Genomic DNA, 17,707 nt, shown 5'->3' with positions numbered 1-17,707 from the left:
TAGACTGTGAGCCCACTGTTGGGTAGGGACTGTCTCTAGATGTTGCCAACTTGGACTTCCCAAGCGCTTAGCACACAGTCAGCACTCAATCAATACGGTTGAAACATATGTAGATATGTTTGTACATATTTATTACTCTATTTATTTTACTTGTCCATCTCTATTCTATTTATTTTATTTTGTTAGTATGTTTGGTTTTGTTCTCTGTCTCCCCCTTTTAGACTGTGAGCCCACTGTTGGGTAGGGACTGTCTCTAGATGTTGCCAACTTGGACTTCCCAAGCGCTTAGCACACAGTCAGCGCTCAATCAATACGGTTGAAACATATGTAGATATGTTTGTACATATTTATTACTCTATTTTACTTGTACATCTCTATTCTATTTATTTTATTTTCTTAGTGGGTTTGGTTTTGTTCTCTGTCTCCCCCTTTTAGACTGTGAGCCCACTGTTGGGTAGGGACTGTCTCTATATGTTGCCAACTTGTACTTCCCAAGCGCTTAGCACACAGTCAGCGCTCAATCAATACGGTTGAAACATATGTATATATGTTTGTACATATTTATTACTCTATTTATTCATTTATTTTACTTGTACATATCTATTCTATTTATTTTATTTTGTTAGTATGCTTGGTTTTGTTCTCTGTCTCCCCCTTTTAGACTGTGAGCCCACTGTTGGGTAGGGACTGTATATGTTGCCAACTTGGACTTCCCAAGCACTTAGCACACAGTCAGCGCTCAATCAATACGGTTGAAACATATGTATATATGTTTGTACATATTTATTATTCTATTTGTTTATTTTACTTGTCCATATCTATTTATTTTATTTGGTTAGTATGTTGGGTTTTGTTCTCCGTCTCCCCCTTTGAGACTGTGAGCCCGCTGTTGGGTAGGGACTGTCTCTATATGTTGCCAATTTGGATTTCCCAAGCGCTTAGTCCAGTGCTCTGCACATAGTAAGCGCTCAATAAATACGATCGATGATGATGATGATCTCTATTCTATCTATTTTATTTTGTTAGTATGTTTGGTTTTGTTCTCCGTCTCCCCCTTTGAGACCGTGAGCCCACTGTTGGGTAGGGACTGTCTCTGTATGTTGCCAATTTGGACTTCCCAAGTGCTTAGTCCAGTGCTCTGCACACATAGTAAGCGCTCAATAAATACGATTGATGATGATCTCTATTCTATTTATTTTATTTTGTTAGCATGTTGGGTTTTGTTCTCTGTCTCCCCCTTTGAGACCGTGAGACCACTGTTGGGTAGGGACCGTCTCTGTATGTTGCCAATTTGGACTTCCCAAGCGCTTAGTCCAGTGCTCCGCACATAGTAAGCGCTCAATAAATACGATTGATGATGATGATGATGATGATGATCTCTATTCTATTTATTTTATTTTGTTAGTATGTTTGGTTTTGTTCTCCGTCTCCCCCTTTGAGACCGTGAGCCTGCTGTTGGGTAGGGACTGTCTCTGTATGTTGCCAATTTGGACTTCCCAAGCGCTTAGTCCAGTGCTCTGCACACATAGTAAGCGCTCAATAAATACGATTGATGATGATGATGATCTCTATTCTATTTTATTTTGTTAGTATGTTTGGTTTTGTTCTCCGTCTCCCCCTTTGAGACTGTGAGCCCGCTGTTGGGTAGGGACTGTCTCTGTATGTTGCCAATTTGGACTTCCCAAGCGCTTAGTCCAGTGCTTTGCACATAGTAAGCGCTCAATAAATATGACTGATGATGATGATGATGATGATGATCTCTATTCTATTTATTTTATTTTGTTAGTATGTTTGGTTTTGTTCTCCGTCTCCCCCTTTGAGACCGTGAGCCCACTGTTGGGTAGGGACTGTCTCTAGATGTTGCCAATTTGGACTTCCCAAGCGCTTAGCACACAGTCAGCGCTCAATCAATACGGTTGAAACATATGTATATATATTTGTACATATTTATTACTCTATTTATTCATTTTTTTCACTTGTACATATCTATTCTATTTATTTTATTTTGTTAGTATGCTTGGTTTTGTTCTCCGTCTCCACCTTTGAGACTGTGAGCCCACTGTTGGGTAGGGACTGTCTCTAGATGTCGCCAATTTGGATTTCCCAAGCGCTTAGTCCAGTGCTCTGCACACATAGTAAGCGCTCAATAAATACGATTGAAGATGATGATGATGATGATCTCTATTCTATTTTATTTTGTTAGTATGTTTGGTTTTGTTCTCCGTCTCCCCCTTTGAGACTGTGAGCCCGCTGTTGGGTAGGGACTGTCTCTGTATGTTGCCAATTTGGACTTCCCAAGCGCTTAGTCCAGTGCTCTGCACACATAGTAAGCGCTCAATAAATACGATTGATGATGATGATGATCTCTATTCTATTTTATTTTGTTAGTATGTTTGGTTTTGTTCTCCGTCTCCCCCTTTGAGACCGTGAGCCCACTGTTGGGTAGGGACTGTCTCTCTATGTTGCCAACTTGTACTTCCCAAGCGCTTAGTCCAGTGCTCTGCACACATAGTAAGCGCTCAATAAATACGATTGATGATGATCTCTATTCTATTTATTTTATTTTGTTAGTAGGTTTGGTTTTGTTCTCCGTTTCCCCCTTTGAGACCGTGAGCCCACTGTTGGGTAGGGACTGTCTCTAGATGTTGCCAACTTGGACTTCCCAAGCGCTTAGCACACAGTCAGCGCTCAATCAATACGGTTGAAACATATGTATATATGTTTGTACATATTTATTACTCTATTTATTCATTTATTTTACTTGTACATATCTATTCTATTTATTTTATTTTGTTGGTATGCTTGGTTTTGTTCTCCGTCTCCCCCTTTGAGACCGTGAGCCCACTGTTGGGTAGGGACTGTCTCTGTATGTTGCCAATTTGGACTTCCCAAGCGCTTAGTCCAGCGCTCTGCACACATAGTAAGCGCTCAATAAATACGATTGATGATGAGGATGATCTCTATTCTATTTATTTTATTTTGTTAGTATGTTTGGTTTTGTTCTCCGTCTCCCTCTTTGAGACCGTGAGCCCGCTGTTGGGTAGGGACTGTCTCTGTATGTTGCCAATTTGGACTTCCCAAGCGCTTAGTCCAGCGCTCCGCGCACATAGTAAGCGCTCAATAAATACGATTGATAATCCCCCTCTCCATCCCCCCGTCTTACCTCCTTCCCTTCCCCACAGCACCTGTATACATGTATATATGGTTGTACATATTTATTACTCTATTTATTTATTTATTTATTTATTTTACTTGTACATTTCTATCCTACTTATTTTATTTTGTTGGTATGTTTGGTTCTGTTCTCCGTCTCCCCCTTTGAGACTGTGAGCCCACCGTTGGGTAGGGACTGTCTCTATGTGATGCCAATTTGTACTTCCCAAGCGCTTAGCCCAGTGCTCTGCACATAGTAAAGCGCTCAATACATACGATTGATTGATTGATTGATTGATTGATAATGATGAAAGAATGAATCCCGTCCGCGATCCGGATCCTGCCCCCCGCGCCCCCTCCCCGGCGGCGGAGTCCGGGTTTTGCAGCCGCCCGTCCCCCGAGGGGGCGTGGCTTCGTCGCCGGGGGGGCGTGTCCGGGGAGGAGACGCTTGCGATTGGAGGAGGGGCGAGTGACGTCAGGCGAGGGGGCGTGGCTTCCCCCCGGTCGGGCCGGCTGGTCTCCCGGCGGCCGCGCAGTCGCGCCCCGGAGCCGGAGCCAGCGGCGGCCCAGGCGGGCTGCAGCCCCGCGCCGCCTCCTGCAGGCCCTCCGGGATTGCCGGCCTCAGTCTTTCCCTCCGGAGGGAGCAGACCCACCGACCCAACGACCGGGACGGAAGGAGGGAAGGAGGCCCAGGCCCCAGCCCTCCACCAGGCCGGGGGACCAAGGACCAACAGCTTAACCAACAAGGTAAGCTTAACCCTAACCATCCATTCACTCTTTTAGACTGCGAGCCCACTGTGGGGTCGGGACCGTCTCTCTAGGTTGCCAATTTGTACTTCCCAAGCGCTTAGTCCAGCGCTCTGCACGTAGTAGGCGCTCAATAAATAGGATTGATCGATTCCCTCCTATTTATTGAGCGCTCACTGCCTGCGGACTGACCGCTTGGGAAGTCCAAGTGGGCAACCTAGAGAGACGGGTCCCTAGCCTGCAGCGGGCTCACAGCCTCTCCATTCATTCATTCATTGAGCGCTTACTGTGTGCGGAGCACTGGACTGAGCAATCAGTCATTCATTGAGCGCTTACTGTGTGCGGAGCACTGGACTAATCAATCAATCAATCAGTCGTATTTATTGAGCGCTCACTGTGTGCAGAGCACTGGACTGAGCGCTTGGGAAGTCCAAGTTGGCAACGTAGAGAGACGGTCGCGACCCACCAGTGGGCTCACAGTCTAAAAGGGGGAGAACAAAACCAAACATACTAATCGATCAATCAATCGTATATATTGAGCGCTTACTGTGTGCAGAGCACTGGACTAAGCGCTTGGGAAGTACAAATTGGCAACACACAGAGACAGTCCCGACCCAACAGTGGGCTCACAGTCTAAATGGGGGAGACGGAGAACAAAACCAAACGTAGTAACAAAATAAAATAAATAGAATAGATAGGGACAAGTAAAATAAATAAGGGAAGTCCAAGTTGGCAACATATAGAGAGACGGTCCCTACCCAACAGTGGGTTCACAGGCTAGGAGAGTGGGCTCAATTCATTCATTGAGTGCTTACTGTGTGCAGAGCACTGTGCTAAGCGCTTGAGAAGTCCAAGTTGGCAACATAGAGAGACGGTCCCTATCCAACAGTGGGCTCACAGGCTAGAAGAGTGGGCTCAATTCATTCATTCATTCATTGAGCGCTTACTGTGTGCAGAGCACTGGAGTAAGCGCTTGGGAAGTCCAACTTGGCAACATAGATGGTCCCTACCCAACAGTGGGCTCACAGCCTAGAAGAGTGGGCTCAGTTCATTCATTGAGTGCTTACGGTGCGCAGAGCACTGTGCTAAGCGCTTGAGAAGTCCAAGTTGGCAACATAGAGAGACGGGTCCCTACCCAACAGCGGGCTCACAGCCTAGAAGAGTGGGCTCAATTCATTCATTCATTGAGCGCTTATTGTGTGCAGAGCACTGGACTAAGCGCTTGGGAAGCCCAAGTTGGCAACATATAGAGAGACGGGTCCCTACCCAACAGCGGGCTCACAGCCTAGAAGAGTGGGCTCAATTCATTCAGTCATTCATTGAGCGCTTACTGTGTGCAGAGCACTGGACTGAGTGCTTGGGAAGTCCAAGGTGACAACATAGACGGTCCCTACCCAACAGCGGGCTCATAGCCTAGAAGAGTGGGCTCCATTCATTCAGTCATTCATTGAGTGCTTACTGTGTGCAGAGCACTGGACTGAGTGCTTGGGAAGTCCAAGGTGACAACATAGACGGTCCCTACCCAACAGCGGGCTCATAGCCTAGAAGAGTGGGCTCAATTCATTCAGTCATTCATTGAGCGCCCACTGTTGGGTAGGGACTGTCTCTATATGTTGCCAGCTTGGACTTCCCAAGCGCTTAGTACAGTGCTCTGCACACAGTAAGTGCGCAATAAATACGATTGATTGATTAGTGTGTGCAGAGCACTGTACTAAGCACTTGGGAAGTCCAAGTTGGCAACATAGAGAGACGGTCCCTACCCAACAGAGGGCTCACAGGCTAGAAGAGTGGGCTCAATTCATTCATTCAGTCATTGAGCGCTTACTGTGTGCAGAGCACTGGACTAAGCGCTTGGGAAGTCCAAGTTGGCAACCTAGAGAGACGGTCCCTACCCAACAGCGGGCTCACAGGCTAGAGGAGTGGGCTCACAGTCTAAAATCAATCAATCAATCATATTTATTGAGCGCTTACTGTGTGCAGGGCACTGGACTAAGCGCTTGGGAAGTCCAAGTTGGCAACATAGAGAGACGGTCCCTACCCAACAGCGGGCTCACAGTCTAGAGGAGTGGGCTCACAGTCTAGAACAACAGTAGTGTTTGTTAATAATAATAATAGTAGTAATAATGGCATTTATTAAGCACTTACTGTTTCCAGAGAGTCTACAAGAGTGGTCTCACAGTCTAGAACAATAATGGTATTTGTTAATAATAATAACAATAGTAATAATGGCACTTATTAAGCACTTGCTATTTCTAGACTGTGAGACCACTGTTGAGTAGGGACCATCTCTCTATCTTGCCAACCTGTACTTCCCAAGCACTTAGTACAGTGCTCTGAAACACAGTAAGCACTCAATTCATTCAATTATTACACAGTAAGCGCTCAATCCATTCATTCATTCAATCATATTTGTGGAGCGCTTACTGCGTGCAGAGCACTGTACTAAGCACTTGGAAAGTCCAAGTTGGCAACACAAAGAGACGGTCCCTACCCAACAGTGGTCTCACAGGCTAGAAGAGTGGGCTCAGTTCATTCATTCATTCATTCATTGAGTGCTTACTGTGTGCAGAGCACTGGACTAGGCGCTTGGAAAGTCCAATTTGGCAACATAGAGAGACAGTCCCTACCCAACAGTGGGCTCACAGGCTAGAAGAGTGGACTCAATTCATTCATTCATTCATTCATTCATTGAGCACTTACTGTGTGCAGGGCACTGTGCTAAGCGCTTGGGAAGTCCAAGTTGGCAACATAGGGAGACGGTCCCTACCCAATAGTGGTCTCACAGTCTAGAAGAGTGGGCTCAATTCATTCATTCATTGAGCGCTTACTGTGTGCAGAGCATTGTACTAAGCGCTTGGGGAGTCCAAGTTGGCAACACAGAGAGATGGTCCCTACCCAACAGCGGGCTCACAGTCTAGAGGAGTGGGCTCACAGTCTAGAACAATAATGGTGTTTGTTAATAATAATAGTAGTAGTAATAATGGCACTTATTAAGCACTTGCTATTTCTAGACTGTGAGCCCACTGTTGGGTAGGGACCGTCTCTCTGTGTTGCCAACCTGTACTTCCCAAGCGCTTAGTACAGTGCTCTGCATGCAGTAAATGCTCAATTCATTCATTCATTCAGTCATATTTATTGAGCACTTACTGCGTGCAGAGCACTGGACTAAGCGCTTGGGAAGTCCAAGTTGGCAACATAGACGGTCCCTACCCAACAGTGGGCTCACAGTCTAGAACAATAATGGTGTTTGTTAATAATAATAATAGTAGTAATAATGGCATTTATTAAGCGCTTACTATTTCTAGACTGTGAGCCCGCTGTTGGGTAGGGACCGTCTCTCTACGTTGCCGACTTGTACTTCCCAAGCGCTTAGTACAGTGGGCTCACAGTCTAGAACAATAATGGTATTTATTAATAATAATAATAGTAGTAATAATGGCATTTATTAGGCGCTTGCTATTTCTAGACAGTCTAGAAGAGTGGGCTCACAGTCTAGAACAATAATGGTATTTGTTGATAATAATAATAGTAGTAATAATGGCATTTAGTAAGCGCTTGCTATTTCTAGACTGTGAACCCACTGTTGGGTAGGGACCGTCTCTCTATGTTGCCAACTTGGACTTCCCAAGAGCTTAGTCCAGTGCTTTGCACACAGTAAGCACTTCATTCATTCATCCATTCAATTGTATTTATTGAGCGCTTACTGCGTGCAGAGCACTGGACTAAGCACTTGGGAAGTCCAAGTTGGCAACATAGAGAGACGGTCCCTACCCAACAGTGGGCTCGCAGTCTAGAAGAGTGGGCTCACAGTCTAGAACAGTAATAGTATTTGTTAATAATAATAACAGTAGTAATAATGGCATTTAGTAAGCGCTTACTACAGTCTAGAAGAGTGGGCTCACAGTCTAGAACAATAATGGTATTTGTTAATGATAATAACAGTAGTAATAGTGGCATTTATTAAGCGCTTGCTATTTCTAGACTGTGAGCCCACTGTTGGGTAGGGATCGTCTATGTTGCCAACTTGTACTTTCCAAGCGCTTAGTACAGTGCTCTGCACACAGTAAGCACTCCATTCATTCGTTCATTCAATCGTATTCATTCATGCAATCGTATTTATTGAGCGCTTACTGCGTGCAGAGCACTGGACTAAGCGCTTGGGAAGTCCAAGTTGGCAACATAGAGAGACGGTCCCTACCCAACAGCGGGCTCACAGTCTAGAAGGGGGAGAACAGACAACAAAGCAAAACATACTGACAAGATAAAATAAACAGAATAAATATGTACAAATAAAATAGAGTAATCAGTAAATACGATTGAATGAATGAATCAATCAATCACGCAAACGTAGGTCTTTCACTGGAAGGCAAATGCCCTACCACTGTGTTGGACTGCAGACTGAAAGCTTGCGTCGGAAGGGAACGTGTCTAGCAACTCTGTTATATTATAAAAGTAATAATAATTATGGTATTTTTAAGCACTTACTATGTGCCAAGCACTGTTTAAAGCACTGGGGTAATAATAATTATAATAATGATGGCATTTATTAAGCGCTTACTATGTGCAAAGCACTGTTCTAAGCGCTGGGGAGGTTACAAGATGATCAGGTTGTCCCACGGGGGGCTCCCAGTCTTCATCCCCATTTTACAGACGAGGTCACTGAGGCCCAGAGAAGCAAAGTGACTTGCCCAAAGTCACACAGCTGACTCCTGGAGGAGCCGGGATTTGAACCCATGATCTCTGACTCCAGAGCCCGGGCTCTTTCCACTGAGCCACGCTCCTTCTCTGTTAAGCGCTTACCAATCAATCAATCGTATTTATTGAGTGCTTACTGTGTGCAGAGCACTGTACTAAGCGCTTGGGAAGTACAAATGTGCCAAGCATTGTGCTAAGTGCTGGGAGACATCCTTCTTCCTCCTCCAGACCTGGGCTGTGCTCATTCATTCATCCGAGCCCCCGCGGGGTGTGGAGCACTGGACGAAGCGCTCAGAAAGTAGCCTCCTGCAGCACGGAGTGCAATGCAGCCAGCAGCCGGAGCTGCGCGGTCCCAGGTCGTGGGTTCTAATCCTGCCACTTCGCCGGGCGGGACGCTTCATGCGTATTTATTGAGCGCTTACAGTGTGCGGAGCACTGGACGAAGCGCTTGGGAAGTGCCATCCTGCAGCAAAAAGTGCAGTCTAACCAACAGCCCTGGCTGAGTGGTCCCAAGTCATGGGTTCTAATCCCACCACTCCTCAGCAGGGCGGGACTTGAGAGCCGGGTTCTTCATGCGTATTTATTGAGCGCTTACGGTGTGTGGAGCACTGTACAAAGCGCTTGGAAAGTACCATCCTGCGGCAGAGAGTGCAAGTCAGCCAACAGCCCAGGCCATGCGGTCCCAGGTCGTGGGTTCTAATACTGCCACTCCACAACCGTGTGGGACTTGGGGGCCGGGCGCTTCGTGCGTATCTACTGAGCGCTTACGGTGCACGGAGCACTGTCCAAACCTCTTGGAAAGTACGATTCAGCCATACTCTTCTCCGGACCTCGGTTACCTTGCATTCCAGTGTATTTGTTGAGCGCTTACTACATGGAGAGCAGTGTACTGAACTCATCTGGAAAATGGGGTTTAGGTCTGTGAGTCCCATGTGGGACAACCTGATGACCTTGTATCCCCCCCGGTGCTTAGAACGGTGCTTGGCACATAGTGAGCGCTTAAAAAATACCATCATTGTTGTTGTTGTTGTTGTTCTAGACTGTGAGCCCGCTGTTGGGTAGGGACTGTCTCTGTGTGTTGCCGACTTGTACTTCCCAAGCGCTTAGTACAGTGCTCTGCAAACAGTAAGCGCTCAATAAATACGATTGATTGATTGTTATTAGTACCCGGCACACGGGAAAGGGGGGGCGATGGGGGTGGGGAGAGGAAGGGGGCGACCAGCATCCAGCCTCCCACTGCTGCATCTCCTTCCCCCATCTGCATCCTCATCCCCTCTCCATCTGCATCCACGTCCCCACCTCTCCGAAGCCCAGTATACGTCCAGTACAGTCCTCTGCACGCAGTAAGCGCTCAATAAGTACGATTGAATCAATGAATGAATGACACCACCCCCCCCCCCCCCACCCAACCCAAACTGCAGGCTGCTGATCTGAGGTTCCCCCCTCACTGGGCAAGAAGCAGGAGGAGGTGAAGCTTTTCACCCTCTTCCTCCTCATTTAGCAGTGGCGTCGACCTGTATATATGTATATATGTTTGTACATATTTATTACTCTATTTATTTATTTTACTTGTTCATATCTATTCTATTTATTTTATTTTGTTAGTATGTTTGGTTTTGTTCTCTGTCTCCCCCTTTTAGACTGTGAGCCCACTGGTGGGTAGGGACTGTCTCTATATGTTGCCAACCTGTACTTCCCAAGCGCTTAGTACAGTGCTCTGCACACAGTAAGTGCTCAATAAATACGATTGATTGATTGATTGATTGACCCACCTCCACATCCGTCCAGTCTCAGGCCTCCCAAGTCCGGAGGGGTTGTCGGAAGCCAGCTGTGGATCTGCCCGACATGCTGTTTTCCAAGAGTTCCCTCTTCTGGGGAAAGGACACATCGGCCAGTCCTTAGCTGGAATTGGGAAAAGTTCTTCTTTTCCCAGCTCCTTGTTGCAGAGACAGAGAAACTCCAGTTTTGGGGAGGTGGGTGGGGGCATGGTTAGGGCGCAGATTGATGAGGAAACACCTGGATACCTAAGGATCGAGGGAGTAGATTAGCATCCCCTCCCTGTGAGATAAAACCGATAATGAGGATCTGATCAGTAAGTGGGAAACAGACTTTCACCATCTCCTGAAAGGTTCAGTAGCTCCGAAGTTTGTTCACCCACAGGGTTTGGCTCTTGGTCTTTTTATTGGCTCGTAACATTCTCTTCTTAGGGACCGAGACACATTCTCTTTCTTACGTCAGATCGGTTAACCTGGTAGTCTTTTCTCAGAGCAATTCGATTTTCAAATGGGATGCTTGGAAGGAACAGAGAGTGTATCCCGTGCATTGAATCCAACGCCTGCGTGGCCCTATTTCTCAGGGAAGGATTCCTTTTCCCCTCCTCTGTGCCGGAGTATCTCAGCCGAGTAGGTCAGTGCCGCACCCTGAATCTGAGAATTTGATCACTGGGGTCATTAAAAAGATTTCCCGTGGGAGCAAAATAGCAATTTATATTTTCTGTGAATGTCACATGAAGGTTTATTGTGCCTTATGTAAGTGACCCAGGAGAGAGTCCCAACTCAGCCCCTCTGTACTTTTGTGGGGAGAAATAGAGGTGGTTTAGGGAACGTGTCTTCCAACCCTGTTCATTCAGTCATATTTATTGAGCGCTTACTGTGCGCAGAGCACTGGACTAAGCGCTTGGGAAGTACAAGTTGGCAACATATAGAGATGGTCCCTACCCAACAACGGGCTCTATATTGCACTCTCCCAAGCGCTGAGTCCAGTGCTCCGCACACAGTAAGCACTCAGTAAATATGGTCGGTTTACCCCGCCTCCGAGCAGATGTGTGTGAGTCCCTTCTTAATGTGTCAGCAGACTAGGAGTGTTTATATACATATTGGGGTCTCTCACCTCATTAGTTTGCCGTCTCATCCTTCTTCATTTTCCCTTTCCGAAGTGAGGTCTGGGTTTGTTTTTATAGGAGGAATAGGCTTGTCCTTTGGACTCAAAAGCAGTGAAATGGAAAGTATATCTGTAGAGGAATGTCAGATATCATTTTACATTGTCTTTAACAGTGCGTTACATCTGGTGAAATGAGTGAGTGCAAGCCCCAAAGAAATTCCTTTTCTTGCCTTGAGTTCTAATGCAGCAATGTAACTTTCTTTAGAAAACATCTTGTTTGGGTAGTGAACGTTCCTAGAGGGAAACTAGTTTTTATAATTTAGCACTATTCCTTAGAGGTAAAGTAGCACCAAGGAAGACAGTTATCTCCATGATTTAGTTCTTACCCAGTTACTGTAGTGAAATGAGGGAAAAAGAAAACAGTAGTCCACTGTACCGCTGAAACTTACCATCATATCCCATCCGGTTAGTTGTTGTAGCCGCCAAATTTGTAACTTGCTGACTTTTCTTTATCAGAGGATGCTAGCTCTAGGTGAACGCTTAGTGTTTCTAACGCCGGTTCATTCCGTCCGCTTCTAAACGGTGACTGCAGGAGTTTCGACATGTCGAAAGGTTTGTCTGGTCTCACCGCAGGTTCTGAAAGTGCTTTTGCATCCTCCAAGGAAATGCAAGTTAATTATTTTATTTTATTTTATTTTGAAATTCCTTCAGAATCCCGAACGGTGAATCACTCCTTCAACCACCTACAGCAGTAGTTCACTAGGGGGGCCTCGACTGATGGAAGCACACGCGCCACTAGTATCATGAAAAGACAGTGGTCTCCCGTCAGGCTCCTGGCCTTCTCTTGCCGGTTCCAGTGCATCCCTGCACTTAAAAGGAAAAAAACTGGCATGTGGAAGTGATGGCCCCAGAACCGAAAATAACAGTGCAGCTAAGCTAGAGTTTAGAAAACACAGGGTCTGCTTTCAGTGGAGCGAGGCGCCGGAAAGTTACTTTGAAAGGGTGTGCTGCAGTCCTTAAATTGTTACGGAAGGGCAAGCATAAGGTTAAAAATTCTCAGTGGGACAGATATTTCTAGGAACTAGGCTTTTTGGAAATTGGAGCATGCGGACGGGCAAGGCCAACTTTGATATCCCGAGGGGTTGAATTTCTAATTGCTCGGGCTTTTCATAGCAGGATGCAGTGGACACACTGAGAGAATCTTCCTCCTCTCTGCAGCAAAGTATGGCTATCGCACAGTGTGGCTCAGTGGAAAGAGCACGGGCTTGGGCTTCAGAGGTCATGGGTTCGAATTCCGGCTCCACCACTTAGCTGTGTGACCTTGGGCAAGCCACTTAACTTCTCTGTGCCTCAGTTACCTCATCTGTAAAATGGGGATTAAGACCATGAGCCCCACGAGGGACAATCTGATCCCCTTGTATCCCCCCCAGCGCTTAGAACAGTGCTTTGCATATAGTAAGCACTTAACAAATGCCATCATTATTATTATTATTGTTGTCTGAACTTTAGTTGTTGAAAAACAAAAGGAGTGTGAGGTTTCACACTCTTCCTTTCTTTGGTAAGTGGTTTGTAACTGCTTTGAGTTTCTTGAGTGAATAGAGGGATAGTAATAAAGAACCTAATTATCATTTTAGTGGTTGATTACAAGATATGGAATCTTTATAGCTGCATTAGTCTGGAATCTCAAAGGTTGATGAAAGTAATTGAGAATCCTGCCTTAGACGGAGATCGACAGTGCTGAGAAGCCTATTTCCCTGAATAATTGGAGTATTAGAATGCGGTCGCTGCTTACTTAATGGTGTTTATTGAGCGCTTACTGTGAGCAGAGCACTGTACTAAACACTTGGGAGAGTATAATACAGTAGAGTTGGTAGACTCATCAGACACTTCAGTTAATGCTCATACAGCCCTTGGATATGTACAAGAGCCTTACTGTACACTTCGCAATATGCTGTATGATAATTGTGGTATTTGTTAAGTGCTTACTATGTGCCAGGCATTGTACTAAGCGCTGGAGTGGTTACAAGCAAATTGGGTTCTCTGCTTGCATAGTCACTCGTGCTCTGTTCCTTGGCGGGAATATGTCTGCAGGGAATACCTTGGCAAAAACTTTGGGCAAACTTCTAGCACTGGAATCAATTCCTTCACACAAACTCTCCATTCCAAAGTGGCCTCGGCTCCCGTGTCATTCCCGATGACATCTCGTAATTCCGACGTGGAATTACAGATTGGCCCAGCTGTACACGGAGGTGCTTGAGCAATGCAGTGTCCTGGGGAGATTGGTTCATTGCAAACCAGGTTGTATATAAAGCTTTTGTAAATAAATACAGGCAGTCGGTTAACAAGGCGCTTTCCCTTTTCCACAGTCTATGCACATTCCCCCCCTGGGCTCAGAACTCTACAGAGGCCATGTTTTTAATCAGATTTTTATTTTCTGAGATCCCCTTTCCAGGTGTATCCAAAAGCATAGCCACCAGAAAGTGGAGAAGTTCTTCATGTGTCAGGGCGGTACATACAGGGGGTTTGTAGTTGTTTTCAGAGATCCGCAGTAGACGATCGTGTGTTGTAAAGAGGCAGTATTGCTGAATTTTATCCCTCTAGAGAGCTTTTCATCTGTTATGCTCTTAATTTTTTTTAATTAATGAAAATGCAAAGAAAGGAAGGGTCCCTTATCAACCATAACTCTCATGTGCATGAATTACATCTGGGTCTCTCATTATATGTTTATGCAACAGAGCGGGGAAAGGTGACAAAGCTATCTGACATTTTATAAAGTAGAGAAGAACCACACCTCTTTACAAACCAAGTACCATTTTTGTTAGATTTGTCCTCTGTGGAGTGATAGCTAGATGGGTTCAGAGTTCAGTTGTTTCAAGCAGGTGAATGTGATCTCTTGATTTGTTTTCATTCTAATCAATCAGTCAAACCTATTTATTGGTCACTTACTGTGTCCAGAGCGCTGTACTTAACCAGTACTTGGCATTTTTGGAGGTTTTCGTTTTCAGTAATAAAGCCAAGACTAATAAAATGAGAGAAGAGCTCCGATGTAGGGGGAATAGTACCTTCAGCTCTGGAAGAGGTGAATTTTTTCTTGTTGCTTTTTTTTTTTTTAATCAGGTCCATTTGGAGATCATTTAGATGCAACACCAGGCTGAGACAGTTTCCTGTCAGGACTCAGTTTCCCAGCTCTGAGATGGGGAGAGCGCTGTTCTTTTTCACAGATCTGCTTTGAAGGAAAATGTAAAGCAGTTTGAAAGGTGCTGAAGCAAAATAATAGAAAAACCTGTGGTGTGGGTGATAAGTTCTATATAAATGCAGAGGATATTAGAACTATTCAGATTTATAAGGCAGTCTCCTTTTGAGCAGCCGGTGATTGCCTATTCACTTGACATTTATGGTGGATCAAGTTTACTGATTTTTTTGGACTCCAAAGCTGCACTGAGAAATTGGCATCTCCTCCAAGTGGGCTGGACACTAAATGTTAAATATTGTACAGTGATAAAATGACTTTATTTCCTAATTCAAAAAAGTTGAAAGTTGAAGGTTACCATTGCAAGTTTTACAGAGCATAGATGAAAAACAGCAGATGGTGAGTGGTTTTTCACATCGTTGGGTGGTTAGGAAGGAGGGGATGTTTTGAAATCAAATATTCACAAGAAGGCCCTAGTGCTTGAGAATTGAAAAATGAAGCTGGCCAAGTTTGTTTTTATTATCTTGAATTTATGAAATGCTAAAAAGCGGGAAGTACCTTTGCACTCCTAGGTACCGAAAGTGGTACTAAGTAAACGTTAGGTATTTATTGAGTTGTCATTAATGACAGTTGTAGACTTGTGATAAATATAAACCTTAACCAGTCCAATTTTTTTTTCACTACCTTGCTGTTTTCTCACTTAGAGTATCTTAGGACAGTAACAATTGGTGACAAGGAATATTGGTTTTCTTTCCTTCTGCTCGTATGTATTCAAAGCAGAAACCATGAAAAGTGAATTAGATGAGTCGCTCTTTCTGTTATCAAGAGCTGCATTACTATAATTGCAGAAGCCAGGAATTTTAGTTTTTCAGTCCTTTGGAGATTGTGTGGGTTTACCAAAGACTTAAAAAAAAATGAAAACTGCTCTTCCCCTACCTCCAAGATAACTCAGTATTTGGAGTGTTGAAAAATTATGAAAGTTTCCAAAAGGAATTTCATTTTGGGATGAAATAAAATGTGAGCGATGTAACGTTCTGTAGGTAACACAACCAGCAGCGTGAAGTCTAGTGGATAGAGATCGGCCTGGGAGTCAGAAGGACCTGGATTCTAGTTCTGGCTCTGCCCCTTGTCTGCTGTTATGACCTTGGCCAAGTCACTTAACTTCTCTGTGCCCCAGTGACCTCATCTGTAAAAATGAGGATTAAGACTGTGAACCCCACATGGGACAGGGACTGTGTCTAACCCAATCTGCTTGTATGATAATAATAATATTACTACTACTAATAATAATAATGATGGCATTTATTAAGCGCTTACTATGTGCAAAGCACTGTACTAAACGCTGGAGAGGTTACAAGGTGATCAGGTTGTCCCGTGGTGGGGCTCACAGTCTTAATCCCCATTTTACAGATGAGGTAACTGAGGCCCAGAGAAGTGAAGTGACTTGCCCAAAGTCACGCAGCTGACAATTGGTGGAGCCGGGATTTGAACCCATGACCTCTGACTCCAAAGCCTGAGCTCTTTCCACTGAGCCACGCTGCTTCCCTGGCCACTTCCCAGCCGGGGAACATTCCCCGGATAGAGTCACTACAATTGGGTGGAATAAGGGTCCCTGCCCCTCACTGGGCTCTTAGTCCAAGTAGGAGGGCGAACAGGCATTGAATCCCCATTTTACAGATGAGGAAACCGAGGCACAGGGAAGTTAAGTGATTTGTCCAAGATTATCCAGCAGACAACTGACAGAGTTGGGATTAGAACCCAGATTCTCTGATCCCCAGGCCTGGGCTCTTTCCACCAGCCCACATTTCTTCCCACTGGTGCTTCACGATTGTGTATGAAGAAAACTGTGCTCATTTAACTGACCTGGAAACCTCAAACATTTTTATGCTATTTGTTAAGCGCTTACTCGTGGCTCAGTGGAAAGAGCTCGGGCTTGGAGTCAGAGGTCATGGGTTCTAATACCAGCTCCACCACTTGTCTGCTGTGTGACCTTGGGTAAGTCACTTCTCTGTGCCTCAGTTCCCTCATCTGTAAAATGTGGATGAAGACTGTGAGCCCCATGTGGGACAACCTGATCACCTTGTTCCCCCCTCAGCACTTAGAACAGTGCTTCGCACATAGTAAACGTTTAATAAATGCCATTATTATTATTATTATCAAGCACTGTACTAAACGCAGGAGTAGATACAAGATAATCAGGTCAGACACAGTCCACGGCCCATATGGGACTCACAGCTTTAATCCCCATTTTACAGATGAGATAACTGTGGCAGATGAGTGCCAGAGTCGGGATTACAACCCAAGTCCTCTGCTTCTTTCCACTGAGCCATGTTGCTTCTCCATTAGGAGGGGCTAAAACTGCAGCCCCAATCTCGATGGGGTAGCTTTTGTATTATTTCAGTAAAGATCCATAAACTACTCACTACTCCAGAGTGAGAAATTGGTTCATTCTACTTGGGTGAGGTGAAGCATCCGATAAGTTTGTGTGTTTTCATTTAAAATAAGGAGAATATTGTATCAGCTGAGTGGAAATGTTCCACGTACGCCCTCTTCCCAGCTCCCCATTTTGTTTTGAATGCAGCTACTGTAGCTTCTAACGGAGCCAAAAACTTGCTTTGTGCACTCGCGTCCCTAACTGATGCCTCTGCCACTGTGGAAGTAGCATTTTAGCAGTTGCCGCAACTGTGCCTACAGAGGCCACAGGCAGTGATGTTAATGGCTTTAAAGGTCCCTAAGCTTTTTCGGGAGAAGGGGGTGGCCCTAAATAAAAGGGAAGGCTAACATTAAAAAAATGGGTTGCCGGAATGCGTCCCTTTGGGGTTTGCCCTTTCTCTGAGAAGGTCTAAATCTTACATTGTGTATCGCTCGAAAGGAATGAGCAGTGTTTTTATTTTTCCTCATTGGAGGCAAATGAAATATTTAAAGAGCGCTGGAGTCAGAAGAAATAATTGTGGGCTAACCTTTAGGAGTTACCAAAACAATAAAGTTCAAAATCTTTTAATTCTCTTTTGAGTATTCCAAATGCAGAACTGAAGCTCAGGC

General features: G+C 45.1%; 1 protein-coding gene across 2 annotated transcripts in view; it reads left to right on the top strand.

Moving 5' to 3' along the window:
- The first annotated feature begins 3,723 nt into the window (after positions 1 to 3,723).
- LARGE1 (LARGE xylosyl- and glucuronyltransferase 1) overlaps positions 3,724 to 17,707 on the top strand; it is a 365,768-nt gene continuing 351,784 nt past the window's right edge. For both annotated transcript variants that reach the window (XM_038756579.1, XM_038756577.1), the window contains exon 1: positions 3,724 to 3,900. The gene's annotated coding sequence lies outside the window, so the exon portion shown is untranslated. The remainder of the gene's footprint in view (positions 3,901 to 17,707) is intronic.

Source organism: Tachyglossus aculeatus, chromosome 14 (assembly GCF_015852505.1).
Source record: "Tachyglossus aculeatus isolate mTacAcu1 chromosome 14, mTacAcu1.pri, whole genome shotgun sequence".
In the NCBI taxonomy this organism is placed as follows: domain Eukaryota; kingdom Metazoa; phylum Chordata; class Mammalia; order Monotremata; family Tachyglossidae; genus Tachyglossus; species Tachyglossus aculeatus.
Note: the sequence above shows the minus strand (reverse complement) of the source record. Positions and strands in the feature narration are given on the sequence as shown.